Source organism: Sinocyclocheilus anshuiensis, unplaced genomic scaffold (assembly GCF_001515605.1).
Source record: "Sinocyclocheilus anshuiensis isolate Anshui unplaced genomic scaffold, SAMN03320099.WGS_v1.1 scaffold54, whole genome shotgun sequence".
NCBI lineage: Eukaryota > Metazoa > Chordata > Actinopteri > Cypriniformes > Cyprinidae > Sinocyclocheilus > Sinocyclocheilus anshuiensis.
In genome coordinates, this window is record NW_015547654.1 from 916,268 (window position 1) to 936,947 (window position 20,680).

General features: G+C 34.9%; 1 protein-coding gene across 3 annotated transcripts in view; it reads right to left on the reverse strand.

Annotated features, from left to right (window-relative positions):
• LOC107702111 (ataxin-1-like) overlaps positions 1 to 20,680 on the reverse strand; it is a 112,151-nt gene that overhangs the window by 34,025 nt on the left and 57,446 nt on the right. For all 3 annotated transcript variants that reach the window (XM_016504335.1, XM_016504334.1, XM_016504333.1), the window contains exon 3: positions 3,167 to 3,267. The gene's annotated coding sequence lies outside the window, so the exon portion shown is untranslated. The remainder of the gene's footprint in view (positions 1 to 3,166; positions 3,268 to 20,680) is intronic.

The window sequence follows — 20,680 nt, forward strand, 5'->3', positions numbered from 1 at the left end:
TAAATTTACAGTCAGTCTTTCTCTCCACTTTTTCAAAACAAAATAATAAAAATACTAATACATGTAAAAATTAATTAAAAATACAAATATTTAAAATAATTTAAATTCTATAAGTATTTATAAATAATAAATTAATATAATTTCTGGTATACTTTTAGCAGATATATGCATTTCATATTTAAATTTTTCTCTCCACTTTTTCAACATAAAATAATAAAAATAATAATATATGTAAAATTAATTACAAATAAAAAGTATTAAAATTATTTAAATTCTATATTTATTTATAAATAAATGTGTTCATATATCATTTCTGGTATACTTTTATCAGATATATGGATTTCATGTTTACATTTTTCTTTCCTCTTTCAATAATTACAAACTTCTAAAAATCTATCTATCTATCTATCTATCTATAGAGAGATACATATAAACAACAGCACTACTATTTCAAAATGATACTTCAAATCCTGTGAGCATAAATCTTTGCACCACAATTTATATTACACCAGCAGGGGGCACTTTAGGAATTCATTCACAAATCAGAAAAAAAACCCCACCACAAAAACAACAGAAAAACAACAGCAACAACAAAAAAGAATTTCATGCACATAAATGCACTTAAAGGCACAATATGTAAATTTTTTTATTAAAATATCCAAAAACCACTAGAACAGTGTTATATATTTTGCTGACTTGTGTACATTATCCCAAATGTTTCGAAGAATGTTTAAATCCAGAGAAATAAGCAATTTTAACTAGTGACAGTGTGTCGTTTTCTTTACGTTTTCTGACTAAAAGCAACAAAAAAAGCCATTTAAAGTGGTTAAGAAAATAAAAAAATTAAATAATAATAATAATAATAATAATAATCGGCAGGGTTCCCAGACCAATACAATTAGTGTGCATCCTCTATTTTAAAACCCATGAGCCGTGTGGGGATGAAGATGACAACTCCCATGATTCCACACTCAGTCACGCCATCATCAAACTATGTCTTTTTCTCTTTGTTTATTTTGAATACGTGCCCTCTAGCGGCGAAAAATTATATATTGTGCCTTTAATGTAATGCACTTATTTTTTGTGAAAATCATTTTGTGAAAATCTTCTTTAATAAAACGTTATAAATAATCAAAAGCTTAGTTATTAAAAATAATTAATGCAACATTTTTATTTAACGATTTTTAGCATTTTAATTAGTTCAAAAAAATGTATTTATTAAAAACGTATTAAGACGCGGAACGGCCGTATCTCTTTGCGACAACAACAAACGGGAGACTTTTCAGACGCGCACTTCAGCTTGCCCTCAGCGCGGTACATGTGCCAAATGAGCTTCAGTAGAACAACAGGGAACTGCGGTCTGATGAGATAGCCTATTGTTATATGTCAGTAAAACAAACTTTCCTGTCCTGTTAGCTGTTTTACTGTGCTCACGGCGCACGCTCTTCAACTGTAGGCGAATATGAGGCACGCTCACTTCATAAATAAACCGCACTAGAAACTGCGAGCATTTTCAGTTCAGTTAAGTCACGAAATTACCAAAATGGCGATTAAAACAACATGCATGTATGTGCATTTACATTTAAGAACGTCTCTCAAATGCATGCAGCCTACTGAAATATTCTGTTAAGAAAATAAAAAAATTAAATAATAATAATAATAATAATAATAATCGGCAGGGTTCCCAGACCAATACAATTAGTGTGCCTCCTCTATTTTAAAACCCATGAGCCGCCACTGATAGTGAGTCCTTTTATTAAAATACCTGGAGCCTAGGTAATACAAAAATAAAACAAAAATAGTCATTCACTCAGTATCACTTGATGTAATTCACAACTATTTCAATTACAATTAAGTACAAATTAATATTCAGTTGTGTTTTAGGGGAAACATGTTTGTGAATGCGCATTTGATTTACATTTGAGAGAAACTAACATTGGATACAAACTAGCCACTTTTCACTGAAAATTGCCTTGTAAATTAAAAATAGGCCATCTGTGTAATTCAAGTAGATTCAATTTGTTGAAAACTCTTGCTACTTCATACTTCAATACAAAACAATGCTGAACTTTGACAAAAAATAGATTTTTAAATGTTATAATAGTGATTTTATAATGTCTAAATACAAATCAATTAGCAAAACATGTGAAAATAACTATATTACAGAGTGGAAATGGTAAAGGAAACAATAAATGCTCTGCTGCCAGCTTTTACTATATAAAAATGTGCAAAAGTATTAATAATTTTGAGGCAAATGATATATGTATATATATATATATATATATATATATTCAAATTACCTAACTAAAAAGTGAGCAATAGTACATGTGTTTGAAAATAAAAATAAATAAATAAATGTGTTCTACTGTCTGGGGGTCTGCCATCAGGAGTTAAAGGGGATGTTATGTGACACACTTTTCTTTTCTTTTCTTTTCACTTTTTTCCCTATGGAATTAAAAAAGGGGGAAGGGGGTTCAAACCTTTGTCACTTTTTTCACTCCTGATGAGTTTGTATCCTTCCATGCACAAGCTAGTAATGGGCTTTTGGTCATTGACTTGCAGAAAGTTTTCTGCATGAGTTAGTGTTAGAGGCTACTGGAATACAGAGGGCGCCGACACTGATCTTGCATGCCCCTCGGCAAATGTGCAGTTGCGCCCCTGTTACTTGCTAATGAGACGCTTAACCACTATCTACGAACCTGCTGCACGTGCACACGACAGTGTGTGAGCATGCTACAGTAAACCTGCATGTTACAGTACGCCTGCGACCGACCGTGCTTCAAGCATGAATCATTAAAGCAGTGTTGTCCCAAGCGGCTTGCGCTAGCTAGCTTTTTCCTGGAGGTGTTTTACGTGAAAGCGCGGCTTTCAGCCCCAGCTGTGTTGTTTGGTAAACAGCCCTGTTGCCAGGCAGACCTGTATTATTGCTCCACCAATCAGGGCCTGATTTGACGGGTGAGTGGGACACAGCTTAAGCAAGAGTTAGTTTTACAATTGCGCTCCAGATAATGCCTCGACACGAGTAGTAAAACGTAGAATTAAAGGTCACTGCTATCAAAAGGCATACGTGTATCTGTGTGTGTATATATGTGTGTGTGTGTGTGTGTGTGTGTGTGTGTTTGTGTGTGTGTGTGCGTGTGTGTGTGTGCAAGTCCTGCTGTAGTACCTCATTCAGTCGCCTCCAGTGTTTTAGTGAGTGTTGCGGCCCATTGAAGTCGTTACAATCCCAACGCAACTCGTAGTTTCAGCGCAGGCCTCCAGCACAGCCTGTGGACACACACACACACAAACACACATATATTACTCAATAATCCAGAGCCATCAGCCTGTACAGTCACAAACAGGACACCTTCCTACCCTTGAATTTCCGTCCTGTCCCGAGCCTGTGAACTAAGCGTTGAGCGAACATGATCCACATACAGATGCACTCAGGTGCATTTACTCTAGTAGTCATACTACTGCAACTCTGTCATCTTGCAGCTCCACTCCCTTCAGACGCTCACAACACAGAACGGACCGCTATGGAAACCGAGTAACAAGACAACATGGTCCTTATTAGAGCAGCTCTCAGATCAGCGTTGAGCTCGCGAGCGCGCAGGACGCACCGTAGCTGCTGCTAGACTTTATTTGGTTTCTTTCAGTAACCACCTGCGGTATTCCATGAGGCATAAAGCGGGAATGACATCACATCCCTCAACTCCCAGAAGTGCAGATCTTAGATCACTATTCAGGAGTAGGACTCCGCAGCACAGATTGCAGATTGCAGCAAGGAAGCCATGTATAATTTATCTCTGGGGCATTACGTGAGAAATAAACTGTTGCCTTCAGAGGATTAGATAGCAGCAATCTATTTCCAAATGACATGCCCTCTGTTTATTTTTCCTGGAGGTGTTTTACGTGAAAGCGCATTTGTGTTGCAACTAGGGATGTGCAAAAATAATTTTAAAAGTTGACTAGTCAACTAATCTTTCAGAACTGGAAGCCCTGTATAAAAAGGCTGATTTCAGGTTCACCTTAGCCTTTTGTAGCAATCACAAACATCCAGAAAGTGCTGGATTATGATCTAACGAATGGAAAAGAAAGTAGGGGTCTTGAGATGTTTGTTTTTTTTAAAGATGGACTGAGATCATCTACTGTACATGACCGTTTAAACCTGAATGCTGAACGAAATTACTTTTAGCAGATAATATCCATTTTAAAAATCTTTGTCTCCACTTTTTTGCCACATACTACTACTACTACTAAATGTAAAATTAATAATGTAAAAGTAAAATTTTAAAAATAAATAAAAATATTTAAAAAAAATTATATATTTATTTAAATATAATTTATTAATACATAACACAGTTAGATTTTATAAAATACATGCATTTCAAAATTAAGACTTTCTATAAAAAAGTAAAATTAGTTAAAAAAAAATCAAAATTAAAAACAAAAGAATTTAAAAAAAATTATAGATTTATACATTTGTTCATATATACTGTATTAATAGATAATTTATAGTAAATTTGATCAGATATATAGATTTCAAAATCAAAATGATCGCTACACTTTTTCGCCACATAATTATTATTATTATTATTATTATTATTATTATATTGTTTATAAAAATTATTTATAAAATATATTTTATAATATATATGCATTTCAAAATTAAAAATTTCTCTAAATTAATGTAAAATTTGTTAATTTCAATTTAAAATTATTTAAATATATTAAATTACTTTAAATAAAATATATTAAATTATAAATAAACTGCAGATTAATATATCTGTTTATATATATAATGTATTTAATACATCATTTACAATATATTTTATCAGATAAATGCATTTCAAAATTAAATCTCTCTACACTTTAATGGCACAAAATAACAACAATAATAACAATGATGACAAAAAGAAGAAATCTAAAATTAATCATAAATAAAAAAAATAGAAAAAAAATTATATATATATATCAGATATATGCGTTTTCAAATTTACAGTCTTTCTCTACACTTTCTCTACACCACAAGATGTCCATTGTCACTCATCTCCTAGTTGCACCAAAGAAGCAGGTTTTATGGCTTAAGTTGTGATGGTAATGAGCAAGAGGAGAGGTCATGGTTATATGTCAATGTCATTTCGTGCTTTCTTTGCAGTGATTACCAAGTATACACTTCTGCATATTGTCCAGTTCTGCAGATTAATTATCCTCAGTACTAGAGGTTGCACCGACTAATCGACTGGTCGACTTCAATGCTCTGCCATGACGCTTTAAGCTTGACGTCGACTAGTCGCTGGTCCTATAGAGGGCGCAACAGGATAAGAAATCTTTGAAGGACTTCCACATTATAAAAGTCGACTTTAAAAAATCAGAAGTCGTTCAACCCCTACTCAGTACTGCTTTGGCAACATTGTATTTTGGCAGACGTGCTGATAAAGCACCATTGATGAGAGAGATAGAGCAAGAGAGAGAGAGAGAGACCAGACAGATGGTCACAGCGGGTGGGTGCAGTAAAACTTGTGACAACAGCCATTAGTGCTACAGGAGTCTGAGACCGAGGACAGATAGTGGGATGTGTGAACATGTGAACGAGGGAGAGAATGAGTGAGAAACCTAAACGCAACAGTGGAGAAAACCAAGACATAAGTGCTATAGACAGTCAACTCAACATTATATGTAGACAAATAGACCATCCTCTGGTATCAAAACACGCCACTTTGCACTGTCTTCCAGATTCCTATGTCCTTGAGAAGCTCTGAAATACATGCATCATATGTGGTCTTACTGTAGATGATTCATCAGTGTGTGTTAATTTAAAAAGAAAAATGTTTGGCATGTTCAGAATACCACACTATAATAATACTCAAATCTGATATGGTGTTCCGCAGGGTTCCGTTTTGGGTCCTCTTCTTTTTGCATTATATATGCTTCCGCTAGGTCATATTATTCAGAGACACAACTTATTTCTTATTTGATTGCTTGCAGACGGTTCAAAACATGGCAGCCAGATTACTAACCAACACTAAAAATGTGAGCATTTTTATTTAAAAAGTGTGCAAGTTACACCTGTGCTCACCTCTCTTCACTGGTTACCGGTTAAGTTCCGTATTGTTTTTAAAATTATGCTTTTTGTTTTTAAAGCTTTGCATGGGCTTGCACCTCAGTACATTTGTGATCTTCTCACTCCAAATACTGCTTCAAGACCCCTTCGATCATCTAGTCAATTTCTTCTATTAGCTCCTCGTTCTTGTTTTAAAGCTAAAGGTGATCAGGTTTCTCGGTGGCTGCCCCTAGGCTCTGGAAAAGCCTTTCTCTGTAATAGAAGATATTTTATCTGCTCCTTCTACTTCTGTGTTCAAATCCCCTTGGAAGACCTATTTCTATTCTTTGTGTTTTAATACTTCCTAAGAGACATTTTATAATTTGTCCGTTTCGTTGTGTTTTGTATACTGTCTAGTTTTTTATTTTGTTTTAATCTTGTTGTATATTTTCTGTACAGCACTTTCAACATCTGTTGTTTATAAATATGCTTTATAAATCAACTAAACTACTCAAACATACTATGTTTAGTATATAGTATGCAGCAATGCACTGTAATGTATAATTCACTGTGCACAGTTTGCCATTGGTGTGCAACAGGCACTATTAATAAAATGTGCCCCCCCACACAATTTAAATTAGCACAAATGTGCACATATTTTCAGTGTATTTTCGGGACTCTTTTGTAACGTCTTTTATTTTCCCAGATACATTATCAAAGCCTTTCAAATTAGGATAAAGATGGCGATTGTTGTTGTTAAATTCATATTTTCACACATTAACAGCCTACAGCAGCGTGGTAACATGCATGCTACAACAACAGTTTGCTTTTACAATGCTGTCCCTAAATACTAAGAGAAGTATTGAATAAAATGACTGACTCACAGCAGGTTGCTATAATAACTTCAAACGTTATGCAGCAGTTTAGGTTAGTAGGTCACTCCTAATATATCATAAGGAAATCATGTTTAACCCTATAATTTTTACATCATATAATTCAATAGAAAAGGCAGAGCATTGAATCAATAGATTAAATAGATCAAAAGCAATAGATTTAACAGATAGTTGTCAATAGATTAAACAACAAAAGAGGCTGCCACTGCATTTTTTTTACATTGTAATAAAAAAACAGTCAATTAGACAAAAGTCAGAAAACTTCTGAAATAAAATTTTTGTATGTATGAAATTATTCAGATAACCTACTTAATTTCCCAGAATGTGTAGTATATATAACAGTTCACTGCATGCAATACTATAATGAAATTCATTTCACTTGATCTTCCATTTCCAGTATGTCGAACAATCCAGAAGTAATATTAGGTGTGATTTTAAACATCATGACTCATAACTTGTTTGAATATTACTAATAATATTATTAATAGATATTACTCATGAGATGAAAACTGGATGCTACGTAATGAATTTACATGCACAGTACATAATGAGACCATGTGACAACAATGTTGCATATTATTGTTAGAAATGTTTGTTGCACAATACAAATGGTGGCAAAATAATATTAACCAATAAAATCAATAAAACAAATGTAAATAAACATCTTTAAGAAACGACTAAGGACACATCTCTTCCATGAACTCCCACTGAACAAAACTGTATAATTAACATCACATATTTTCTGACTGGCTGACACTGTGTGGCATCACAAATTTTCACTTTTAGGTTGGACAGACAACTTTTGGCTGGAATCTGGTCATGTTTTGCACATAACTGTGATTGTTGCAGTGGAATTAGCCTGTTGTAGTAGTACTTACTAAAACCAGCTGATTTAAAGAGGATCCAGATACTGGTTATTTGTCAATACCAATGCACTCAAATTAAACATACTGTACTGCAGATTTTACAGCTTGAATATCCTACCTCAAAATGCCTCTTTTCCACAACTCAGATGAGCTTGAGAGCGCTGCTAAGAGCACAGCGTGAATGATCAATCTAACCCAGAGTCATGAGGAGATCTGCATTACTACAGTGAGAAAATTATTACACCAGGTGCTGTTCATCAATAGGTAACCAAGCATGATACTAATTCCAATGATGCATCTATTTTGAATTTCTAGAAATCAGAGGTTAAAACAAAATCCTGTGGCTGCATGGTTATATCAGATCTATTCAGCTGTTTTAGTATGCGAAAAGGACACCTTCAAACGCTATTACGGTCACTTTAATGCCTTTTTCCCCTTTCATGTGTCACATGGTTGTGACTGTAGCCACAAGTCATAAACAGCAATGGGGTAATTCTGCAAGCTCAGTCTTTTCATGAGACACAGCTCACACTGCTAGCATCATTTAAACATTTCCCTGAATGTCACTTCCCTCAAAGTTACTATCAGTTCTAGCTCTAGGAGTTGGTGTTGGGTAAACAAGACTGCCAGGAGGTCAGTGTTTAAGGTGACATGTATGTGTAGAATGAGAAAAATGCTTTTAAGAACAAGATGATGTACATACAACATCTACTACTGTTGCAACTGCAGCCAAACATTGACTTGTTTGGTTTGGTTGAACACAAGTAATTTCTACAATACCATTGTGGATTGTACCATACTTCTAAGAAATTACATACTTCTTACTTTGTACAGTGTGTTTCAGAGGTGACATACTGCCTGACAGATGGACAGACATACTGGAATGAGAATTTTCTTATAATTTTCCCACAGAAGTCATTTAAAATCTCTGTGAAATATCTTAGCACCTCAGGCCAACGTTTCATACTCTATTGAGAGTCTCAAAGTACATCTGGGTCTCTTAACATTTATATCCAAACCTAAAACAAAAAAAAACAGATATAGATATAGGAAGTGACACTTAGCGGAAACTAATTTTTTCAATTCCACATTTTTTGCCACCAGCAGAAATGAAATTAAGTTGCTATATCGTCTCTGTTATTACTCACCAGATCATTGTCAGAATCTGTTGAAGATAAGTGATCAGACTGTTGAAGGTTAAGATTGGACGATATGACCAAAATCTTCACGATATGAGTAATTTTATTTCACGGTAACGATATATATCACAATATAGTTATTTTTGCTTTAAATAAAGTCTTTATGACATCAAAATTTTTGATACCATAGAAATTAATAAGAATAAATAAACAAATAAATAAGAAATGCTACATACATTAAAGAAAGTAATCAAATGTATGTGTAAATGTGTAAATGAAATATATATTTCTTCTTATTAAAGTTACAAAAGTGATTTAGTCAAGAGCGGTGAGAGATTTTCTCTCTTTTGTTGTTCGATTAACATGAATGACAGTCATTCACTTTAAGAGCTGCCCAGATCCAATACACTGTTACATGTTTTCTTTCTCAGCTGTTTGCTTTCACTTAAGACCTAAATTACTCTGTTTACAAGGATACTTGCAAAGAAGGGCATTTTGGCACATACAAGTGTGTGTATTTAACTGTTCAAGGCCTATAAAGCTGCAAAAATAACTCAATATTCCAGCGCTTTATGAGCACCATCTTCACATGCACACGCCTCTCTGACAGCACTTGCATATAGCGAAATGAGTTCTCTTTCACTGCTGACTGCACTTCAATGGCTTAAAATCACTTGTTTTTAAACTGCAATGCTAAAAAAACGCATAAAAAAGATACGTTTTCGTGACCACGCAGCACAGCAACGTCACGTGAGCGTGTAACCGCGATAGATACGATAGTTCAAAATCTCTACCGGTTGACAAATTTCTACCGGTTAATCGTGTCTACCGGTATATGATAGCAACCATTTAGCCACATCCAAGTAACCACACAAAACAACCTATGAACCAAATTAATAAACCTATCAGAGCACCTCAGCAACTGCACAGCATTACCCTGGCAGCCATCCAGAACAACCTAACAACCACATTACAATGCATTAACAAATCAGAACACCTTAAAAACACCTACAACCCCCTAGCACTGTGTCTGTGAATTTTGCTCTTCAGAAAACGTAGTTATTTATACCTACAGTTTAAAGAAGTTCAAAATGAAACTGTCTTGGTATCACATTCATCATATAAAAGTTCAGCTCTTATTCTAATGCTGCATCGCCCTCAGTCTCTAAAGCCCTGATCGTATCCCCTTATCGTCATGTGGGAAATTTCAAATCAGACTGAAGAGAATGATTAATTCAGACATATCTTAGATATCTAATATTGCCAGCAATGCAACATACTCAGGCAGGCAAAGTACACACAAACAAGATCCCTGTTCCCTGTACCTTTTTATGGTTCCTAAAACAAGTTTGTATTCTCGGGCAAGTCTGCTCCACAAAGTCCATTTTAGAGTAGAGTAGTGTATGTGTGTGTTACACAGCACAGTGCGGCGTGTAAGGTTCCCATGAGCAGATATAGGACAAGCAGTAAGCCAATACCATCCTTGTAGCGGAGCTCAGTTAGCAGGGAAAGAGACAGAACATAGGAAGAGAGGGAGAGTGAGGAACAGAGAGGATAATGGGGGATGACACATCAAGAGGATCCAGGAAAGTTTAGGGGTGAACGGCCCCTTTGCAGAGGGCTTTAAAATCCCTCCTTACCTTCCTATAAACTGACGGACCTGACTGAGCCACATCTGTGTGAGCAGGGAACAGAATTAACTTTTTCCACAGCTACCAATAGTGGGTGTATTGAGAAAATGTCATATTTCACACTTTGGTGAAATACTGCCCATGTAAAATAAACCAAGTAAAAACTTGAGTTTTAATACATTTTTGACACAACAGTCACAACAGATGACTCACAGTATTAGCAGATTGGAAAGATTGTTTGTATGACTTAAAAAACTGATGCAAGTAATCCAAATATTTCAACAGACTGAAATTTAACTCCTTATTCGCTTATAAAATGAATGGACTACATTTCTGATTAATTTTATGAAGTTTTGCATCTTTTTGAAGCTTAAGAGCTTAAGTTCTCATTCATTCATGTACACTACTGTTCAAAAGTTACTTTTAACAGTAACAATAAAGTTATTTTACTGTTTTTGAAGGAAGTCTTTTATGCTCACCAAGGCTGCATTTATTTGATTAAAAATACCGTTTTTTTTTTTTTTACTTTTTTAATATTTTGAAATATACAGTAATTGCAATTCAAAAATGTTTTACTTTTAATAGATAAGTTTTACTACTTTAATAGACTTTAATTTTTTTACTTATTAATTTATTATGAAATTGTGATGGCAAAGCTGAATTTTCAGTGCCACATGCTCCTCAGAAATCACTCTACAATGCTGATTTGGTGATTACAATTTTTTCCCCCCAGGATTCTTTGATGAATACAAAAGTCCTTTAATGTCTTTTCTTCTTTACTGTCATTATGGTCAATTGAATGCATCACTGCTGGATAAAGTTTTTTTGTTGTTGTTGTTGTTGTTTTGTTTTTTTGAAGGAAAAAAAAAACTTACTGACCCCAGACTTTTGAAGAGTAGTGTATAGTTGCATGAAATAAAAGTGACCAGTACTGTTTTTAAAATTTCTCTGTGTTCCACTAAAGAAAGAAAGTCAAATGGGTTTAAAACAACATGAAGGAGAGTAAATGAAGACAGAGGATAAACTATTTCTATAAACCTGTGTTTTCATTCTGAAATGAACTGAACAGACCTATTAGATAATACAAAGGCATTTTTATGTCAAATCAAGCCATTTACATTCAGACATGATGCATGAATGCCTCATACCGCTGTCATAAGGTGCACCATATGCTTTGCAAACAAAGTAATCATGGTGCTTTTCTTCTACAGATGGAAATGTAATGGCAGACACCATCTCTCTTTTCTCACCGGACAGAGAGGAAACAAGATGGAGTGCCTCAAAGGAATTCAGCAGCAGGTGTGTGTGTGTGTGTGTGGGTGTGTGTGCATTAGAGGACAGCAGGTTGAAAGCTTTCCTTCTTTCAACCTACGGAATCCAGTGCACACACACACGCGTGCACGCATGCACGCACGCACACACACACACACAGAGCAGCACAGTGAGCATGCTCAGTTGCTTGCTTCATTCAAGGTCAGCACTGAGAGACAGGTGATGACATCATTACTACAGCAGCTCAGTTATTTCACCAATCAATAGAGAAGCAGCAATGAGTTAATCTCAGCTAATGCCAGATGGCTGGAGCCACCCAATGAGAATCCGCTTCACAAATACACATATATATATCCCACAAAGTGCAAGCAGCCGTGCAGCGAGTGGCTGCGTTTGTAATGATGAGAAATGACTTCACACAGTCTTGGTGCTGAGGGATGTTCCCTGTTTCCACAGCAATATTACAGTCTATTCATTCCACCATTTAACATAATGAGACAGGACTAGCTTATTCAGCCAGGGAAAAAGCAATATTTATACATGAAACAAGCACAGAAAACCAGTGACTCATACAGGAGGACGGATGTCTCGGTATAATATTAATGGAAGACGGCTTTGGATCATACACTGTAATATTATTTAATAATGTGCCTTACAGCTCTGGAAGTATGTGTTTTTAGAAATCATAGTATGAGGTGCTGAATGTAAAAGAAAAGGTACTACAAAAAAATATTTTGTCAGATTTAGCAAAAAAAAAAAAAAAAAGCTAAATTTTGCCAAATTTAAATGCCCCAAATAGAAAATTCTTAATGGCTTTTCACTACAATGATATATTTATTATTATACGTAAAAAAAAAAAAAAAACACACAGCAAAAAAAGGCATTTAAAGGGCCATTAAAGTTTTAATAACAGATGCCATTATCATATTAGAAGAAAAAAAAAACGTACAATATAAAAACACTTTCACAGAAATATGCTAAAATATGAAAGCCATTATGAAGTAAACTTCAATCTAATCTGTTTTTAATGAATTAATATACAGACTACACACCATGTGCAATTTGACAGTTTGCATTTTCTCTAAATGTCAAGTTCAGGATTTATATTTAGATTCATTTTTGAGATTTAAACATAAATCTCCTTTAACATTTCATATCACAGATGAATATTTACACTTTCACTACCATTCAAAAGTTTGCCAACCTTTGCCATGATAAGAATAAATTACAATTTTAAAAAACCTTAAAATAACAAACAGTTCTTTTAAATTGTAATTAAATTTCACAATATTACTGGTTTACTGTATATTTGAACAAATAAATGAAACCTTGGTGAATGTAAGAGACTTCTTTCAAAAGCATTAATTAAATCTTACCAACCCTGAACTAATGAAAAGTAGTGTAGATTTAAGATTATGATTTATATTAAAGCATAAATCTATGATAAAAATGAAAACTTAATTGGGCCATTTTTGCATTGCTCATTATTTCACATCCACCGCATACCATATATCATAAGATTTGCTCTATCATGCTACTTTACCACAAAATAAACAAATCTAGTTCATTTTCAAACAATCGCTGTTTTGATTAATAATGAATCATTTGTTAATGGACTCAGCAGACATGCAGTGCTACTCATAAAATGCTGAGAATTTTGCCAGGGCAGTTGAACATTGATACCTCAGCTGTAGATATAGTCACAAATAAATCATGACAAGCGCAATCATGTCATTAACAATCACAAAGCCTGTCACTCAACCTACAATCACCATTCAAGACGTTCCCTTTGTGCGAAACTACTGGAGAGGTACAACAGGAGGAAGGGAAGTGGATATCTCTTCTACACACACACACACACACACACACACTCATTTACAACTGCCTAAAAAGTCACTCAAAGCTCCTGGTCACACTCAAAGTAGTAAAACTCAATCCGTGACAGGTTCATTCAGGGCCGTCTTTGGGTCATTGTGAGGAACTGATGGAGAGATAGCTTTGTGCTTCCTGCGTTTCTCCTGCTGTGCTCAGCTGGGACAAATGCAGCAGTAATGGATAGTGTGAGGGGCAGGTACTTCTCTCAGGTTACCGTGACGTACCCCAGGCTGACCTCATTCCTTTTAACTTCTCTCATTCTCTGTCTGTCTCTCTCTCTCTCTCACTCACTCAGTGCTGAGGGTGTCATAGGTGCTGCTTTTCTCTGACAATCTGACTGACATTGTCATCCCATTATGTCAACGTGTGTGTGCTTTCGTTTGGCACTCTGGTCTTTTTTCTGTCAAGGATTTGTTTACCATCGCCTGAAAACAAAACTTTTGAAAGCTATTTTCAACAACAGGATTACTAGTAACAGAAATATGAGAAATAGGAACATGACAGCTGTAAATATGTCAATAAAGTAAAAGACAGAGCAGAAATGTGCGGGGAATGTATCAGAGGAGGCCAGTGTTGTTATTGTTAACTAAAACTATTAAAAATCATTTTCATGAATTGAAATAAAGCTAAAAATATTAATATTAGATGAAAAAACTAAACTTGAAAAGCTTATATGAAAAATGAAAAAAAATGTTGCTTTGGCAACTAACTTAAAAGTTAAAATTAAGCTAAAGTGCTACAATTACTAAAAAATGACAAAAGCACATAAAGAGGTTTCAAAATTAAACTAAAATTAAAATGCAAAACATAAAAATAAAAAGCTATTTCAAAATATAAATAAATACTGTAACGCTATAAAAACTAATGCTAAAATAACAAGGGAGGCAAAGGGAGGTTGAGCGTCCTCAAAAACATTCACTATATATATATATATATATATATATATATATAGAGAGAGACATTGCGGTGACTTTTAGAGATATTTATTTAAGGCCTGTCAAAATACTCTTTCCATGTGCATCTGGTCTCTCAGTGTGTATAAATAGTCCTGCTGTCACAATAACGCTTTACACACATAAACAAATAAAATTGCAAAAACACGAGCTTCACATTTGTGCTTTAAAATGGACATCAATGAGGCATCAGGGTAAATGTGTTTCACATTCACTTATACACACTGAGGAACAAGATCAAATGCTTTTCTGCATCACAGATGCTGTCTGTACAGGTTGAGATGAATTAAAGGAATAGTTCAGACGAAAAATTAGCTTTTCATTTATTTATTTTTATTTTTTTATAAAATTAATGATAAAAAATGATAAAAATTAACTATTATTTTCATTAATTTACATACACTGTAAATATTATAATTGTAAAAAATATACACATCACAGCACGTTTTACTAGAAAATACTATTTAATTCAATGCCATTTCTTTGCAGTCATTTGCTAAATTTAACAGCAATTTCTGAGTGAAAATGTTTCAAAGTAAAACCTAATTTTTTTGCAGTATGTACATAACTCAGATGTATAATAATGTAAAAAAGGTTTTTTTTTTTGTTCTTTTTTTTCTTTCATGCACCCAGGCGAGTCTTAATCACTGCATGACTGTCAAATACAGCTGGAAGCATACTACAATGTTTTATTTTCAGCTTTAGTTTGATTTACATATCAAACTCTGGAACATTCCTTCATGTGCAGACGCTGCGTCATTCTTAACCTGCTCTTTCTGACCACAGCATTTACAGAAATGTTTGGCATTGGATGAGATGGTTCAGCCAAACAGAGCAGCTATTTACTGTTAAACAAACATGTAGTCAGCTTTACAAAGAATATGAAAAAATACATAAAAGCACAATTTGCTCCGGTCTATCTATCCGCAGTTAGAGAGAACAAGCAAATTAATCAAGCACCTACACACTTTGTATGCGTAGGTTTTCACTTTACAACACCTCCAGTCTAACCCCTGCAATTGAGCCTCACACAAGCTCATAGACAGAAAAAAAACATCATGTCTATGAAAAAGAATCAAAGCTGCAGAGATACAAAGGCAGATGAATAGATACAACAGCAAAAAAGGGAGAAAATAAAAGAGAAAGAGAGTGAGAGACAAGAAAATGGGAGAGGGATGGGAGAGTCTATTTCTGCAGATCTTCAGACGTTCAAAGCCCTGATGACTCCTCCAAAGCACGTATGGGACCGGCACTCCTTCAGACCCCCTACTGTGAGACAAGCCTGAAAGAAAGACCAAACTAGCTTTGTGCTGACATAAAAAAAACTCACTCATACATAATTGATAGTATATAAGGACACTGCAGAATTCAGAAACGCCATACAGTCAGATTATGTAAAGGATATTAAATTCAAAGGAAACATTGTATAGACAACTGACTGCGTTTATTTCTGTACACATACTGTTTGAGCAAGATCAAACAAGGAGAATGATAATGCAGTGCTGTTTTTAGACGCCAGATGGCGCTGTATTTCAAGTGATTTGAGGGGGAAACGAGAACAGTTTTAGGATCAGTGAGAATATTTACACAGGTATTACACTGAGAATTACTTTCATGCAGTGTTCAATGGGAGTGTCTCGGTGTGATGAAGTGAAGGATTATTAAATCAGATCTCAAGATTTACACAACATTAGTATATGCTGTATATGGCACAGTGGAAATGACCATGGAAGGAACCTGATGTATAATAACTGCATGTGGTTGGGCTACCATATGGTCTCAGTTTGCGTTAGAACAAGCGGCGCTGAGCCTGGCAACAGGCTGTAAAACACCTTAGATGTGTCCTAACCAGGCAAGATAGTTGTCGGTCAACACAGAACGTGAAAAAGCAGTGATGCGACAAAATAACAAACAATTATAACATATTTTATGTTCATAGTTATGTGGAGCAGGATTTTGAACCAACGGGATTGCTTGGTGAGCGGAGTTTCATAGTCACTACAATAGAAATCAAGGCTGTATCCAAAATCATCCCCTGTGAACTCCTGGTATAAATAGCCTTTCATAAATAAACAAAAGAATAGGCTATATTTAAGTTAATATTAAGTGATGTACATTTTAGACACAGTATTGTCAATATTGAGTGTTTTTGCTCTATTCCACCAACGAAAATATCTCCAAACAAAGTCACAGCATAACTGTTGGACTCTCCAATCAACACAGTTTTGTTCCTAAATGATTCAGCATTTTTTAATAAATTGGGTGGGTCAGTGATTCAGTGACCCATTTATAAAGACAGTCACTTGCTTTGTTTCTAAATGAATCAGCCACTTTGAACGAATCAATTAAGTGAATGGATCAAGACAGTGATTTGCCGCCATCTACTGGTGGTTTTAATTTCATATTTAAAGTCTAATTTCATTTTTTCCAACATTTCATATTTGTATATTCAATGTATTTCGTATTTAAAACATTAATCTCAACATTATTTATGCAATTGTACCTTTAGTGTAAATGCATTCATGGAATCTCTGAGCTGCATAAAACTGTGTAAATGTATTGATTAAATGTAAGAATTTACATTAAAGGCGAAACATGCTTTTAAAAAAGGTTAGAAAAATATCCCTTTAAGGAGGCAAATATCTCCCTTTAATAAAAAAAAGTGAAGTTCTGTCACTGCTTATAAGTAAGTTTGGGATTATTTTTTAGTTTATATCCTTCACTGAATCCTGCAAAGTGCCTTTTTTTTTTGGTGTTATAAAAATATCCACCATAATTGCTCCATTAATATAGCTCACTGAGAATGAAAACATTCAGCAGTTGAGCGTACATCAGTTGTACACTCGTTGTTGCAGTGCATTATGGGATTGAATTAGCACATTTGATAATGTCCACTATGTTTCCTCAAATGGTGCATTATATAAGGGTACAGGGGGTGATTCCAGACAAAATCATGCCGCTCAAATGCTCCAGCTTTGTGATATAAGATTGACCATAGAACCCTCAGGGTGGGCTAGACAGTTGGGTAGGTTTAGGTCTACCCCAGACCACCCTGTGTAGCCGTCTGGATAAAAACCCTTCATGACTAGATTGAACATGTTGTAACGAAGTTCTGCACTCTCTGCAACAGCAAATGGAGTTTGTATGCAAATGTTTTGAAGCGGGTGGGTAGGTGGGTGGTTTCTTGAGATCACTACAATATGGAAAACCGCACAAAACCTGATTAAACACCTCCAGATCATGAATTGAGTGTAAACACGAGAAGAAAAAAGAGAAGGTACACGCAAATAAGAGGGAACCCCGGTGCAGAAGAATACAGGTTTAGCAAAGCAACCTTAGACAGTGATGTTTAAATATGACATTTTTACAGGCAGTTTTAAGGACGTCTCACAGTCTGAGAGGAGAACAGAATAGCGGGCATGTAATGCTTACATTATACTGCATGCTTGGCAAACTCTCATCCATTATTTGAGGAATTCCCGTAATGACATCTCATGCCTTTCTTTTCCCAAAAATTCTCCTCCTCTTCTTTAAAGGGCTTTCTGTAATACAGGAGAATAAGAGTGTGTGTCTATTTTGGATGTCACAGGCCCATGTTTAACTGGGTTACATGTCGCTTTGAGCATTCGCTTGTGTGAACTCCAAATCGCCCTTTCAAGTGCCCTGAATGTGCATGTTTGCACGAGAATGTGTCGTGTGTGTCACTTTAAGAGCGACGTGGTGTTCATTGAGGCAACTGCAGGCTGCAAGTCTATTTATAACCTCTCTCTTTGAGGTCTCCATTACATTTGCATGGGAGCCGTGCACTCACACTTCCCTCGCATCTCATTTACATATGCCGTGTGGTTTTCCTGCTGTGGGTAACCATTCCGCTGGCTTTAGTTATGTGTGTGTCTATGCATGCATGTGAGCAAACATGTTTGCGTGTCACTATGACAGTAGGGGTCCTGACTCACATGCAGCCCTTGGCAAAATGAGATAAAAAAAAATAAATATGATTTTCAACAAAAATAAAATATAATAAAATAAAACAAAACATGTAGTCTATACATACATTTATATAAAAAAGTATATTTATATAGAAAATACAAATAAAAAACCCTGGGTTATCTTTTTTTTTTTAATAAAATACACAATTAAATTATATACAAATAATACAATAAAAATTAAACAAACAAAAAATATATAGATGCATATTCTTATACTCATGTGTAAAATAAAAATAACTATGTCTTATGCACATTTTTATAAAAGAAATAAATATATACAATAAAATAGTAAAATTAAACTGAAATAAAAATTAAATATGTAGTCTTTACCTATGTTTAGAAAATAAAATACAAAATTAAATTCAAACTAAAACAACAAAAATTAAATAGAAATAAATAATAATCTACACTAACGACTAAAAAAATAAGTCTCTATCGATGTTTAGAAAATAAAATGCAACATTAAATTAAATACAAACTAATACAACAATAAAACTAAATACAAATAAAATGATCTCCGTAATCTAAACATGACTGTAAAATAAAAAAATGAAATAAAACAATAAATTAAAATTAGAAATGATTCTATAATGAACTTGCATCAAATAAAATGATCAATAAATTATAAAAAAAAACACCCTGAAACTACATAAAATCAACATAAATAACTATAAATAAATGCATGTACCCTATGCTGCACTAGAAAGCGCTTTCGCTCTTGGAGACCATATTATATTGCCTATGGCAGCATTTTGCACTATTGTTAACTACAATCTCTACAAGAGAGCATGTAGTAGAGCATGTGTGTGCTTGTTAGTCAGAAGGCTGTGCTTTCATTTCTCGTTTCTACAGTGTGTTTTTGTGTGCGGTTGAGCAGGAAGGTGTGTACTCCAGCGAGGCCAGCCACATGAGTGTTTATGATGAGTCACTGCCTGAAACAGCAGGGGGGATTATTTACACTCACTACACAAGCGTGTGAAAGCCAGCATGTGTGTACGTGTGTGAGAGAATTACGTCGGCATGCAGAATCTGCATGAGTATCAGTGGCCATGTTTAAATAAAAGAGGCCAAATCTGTACCCCTTCTACGCGTATCGGGTAAATGCGTTTTTGAGAGAGTCGTTGTGTTGCAGGACACAGGCAGGTGATCAAATAAAGCCGTGCAAAGCTGCAGCCAAGCACAGTATCACCAGATACACTCGCTGAGGAGTGACATGGAAACTCCTCCCATACACTTCTCTCTGCGCTTGTTCGCCGAGCTGCTGTTCTCGAACTTCACTGACGTTCATGAAGAACAGAGATTATGACAGTGGCAACACCTAGAATTCCTACTAGCACGCTGATGTTACAGCTGTAATAAAACTTGCAACGAGATCTTCATGTGATAAAGGACATGAATGTAATTTATGATGTTTGCAATGTCACTATTACTAGTGATGTTTTTACTAGTGCAACAGTGCCTGCCTACTTTTTTAGTGGCCTTGATTCTGGAAGTATTTTTTTCCTGTGCATTTTTTTCTATAGGGATTTTTAAAAAGTCTTTGTTGAGGAGTTATAAGCCATAAACCAAACTAACCAGCTATTAGGTGAATCACAACATTACAAAATCTGATTTGAAGCTAAAAAAGTAGTTGAAAGTCAGGCAAAAGGGAAAAGGTACAAGACTAATCACTTAGTTCACCCAAGGATAGTGGCAACGTCTCCAAGATGCTTCAAGAAACCTACCTGCAAAGCTACAGTACTGTTAAAAGTTTTAGGCACTTGTGTAAAAATGCTGTAAAATGAGGATGCTGTCAAAAATAATGTCACAAATACATTTTCTTTATCAATCAACTTCTGTTAACTAAATTAAATCAACATTTGGTGTGACCATCCACTGCGTTTAAAGCAGCTTTTGCCCTAGGTGCACTTGCGCATAGTTTTTCAGGTAGCTTTGCAGGGAGGTCTCTTGAAGCATCTTGGATAATTTTGGCCACCACTGTACATCTTGGATGGCCTGAGGGTGAGAAAATTAACAGCAAATTAAATTTTAGGG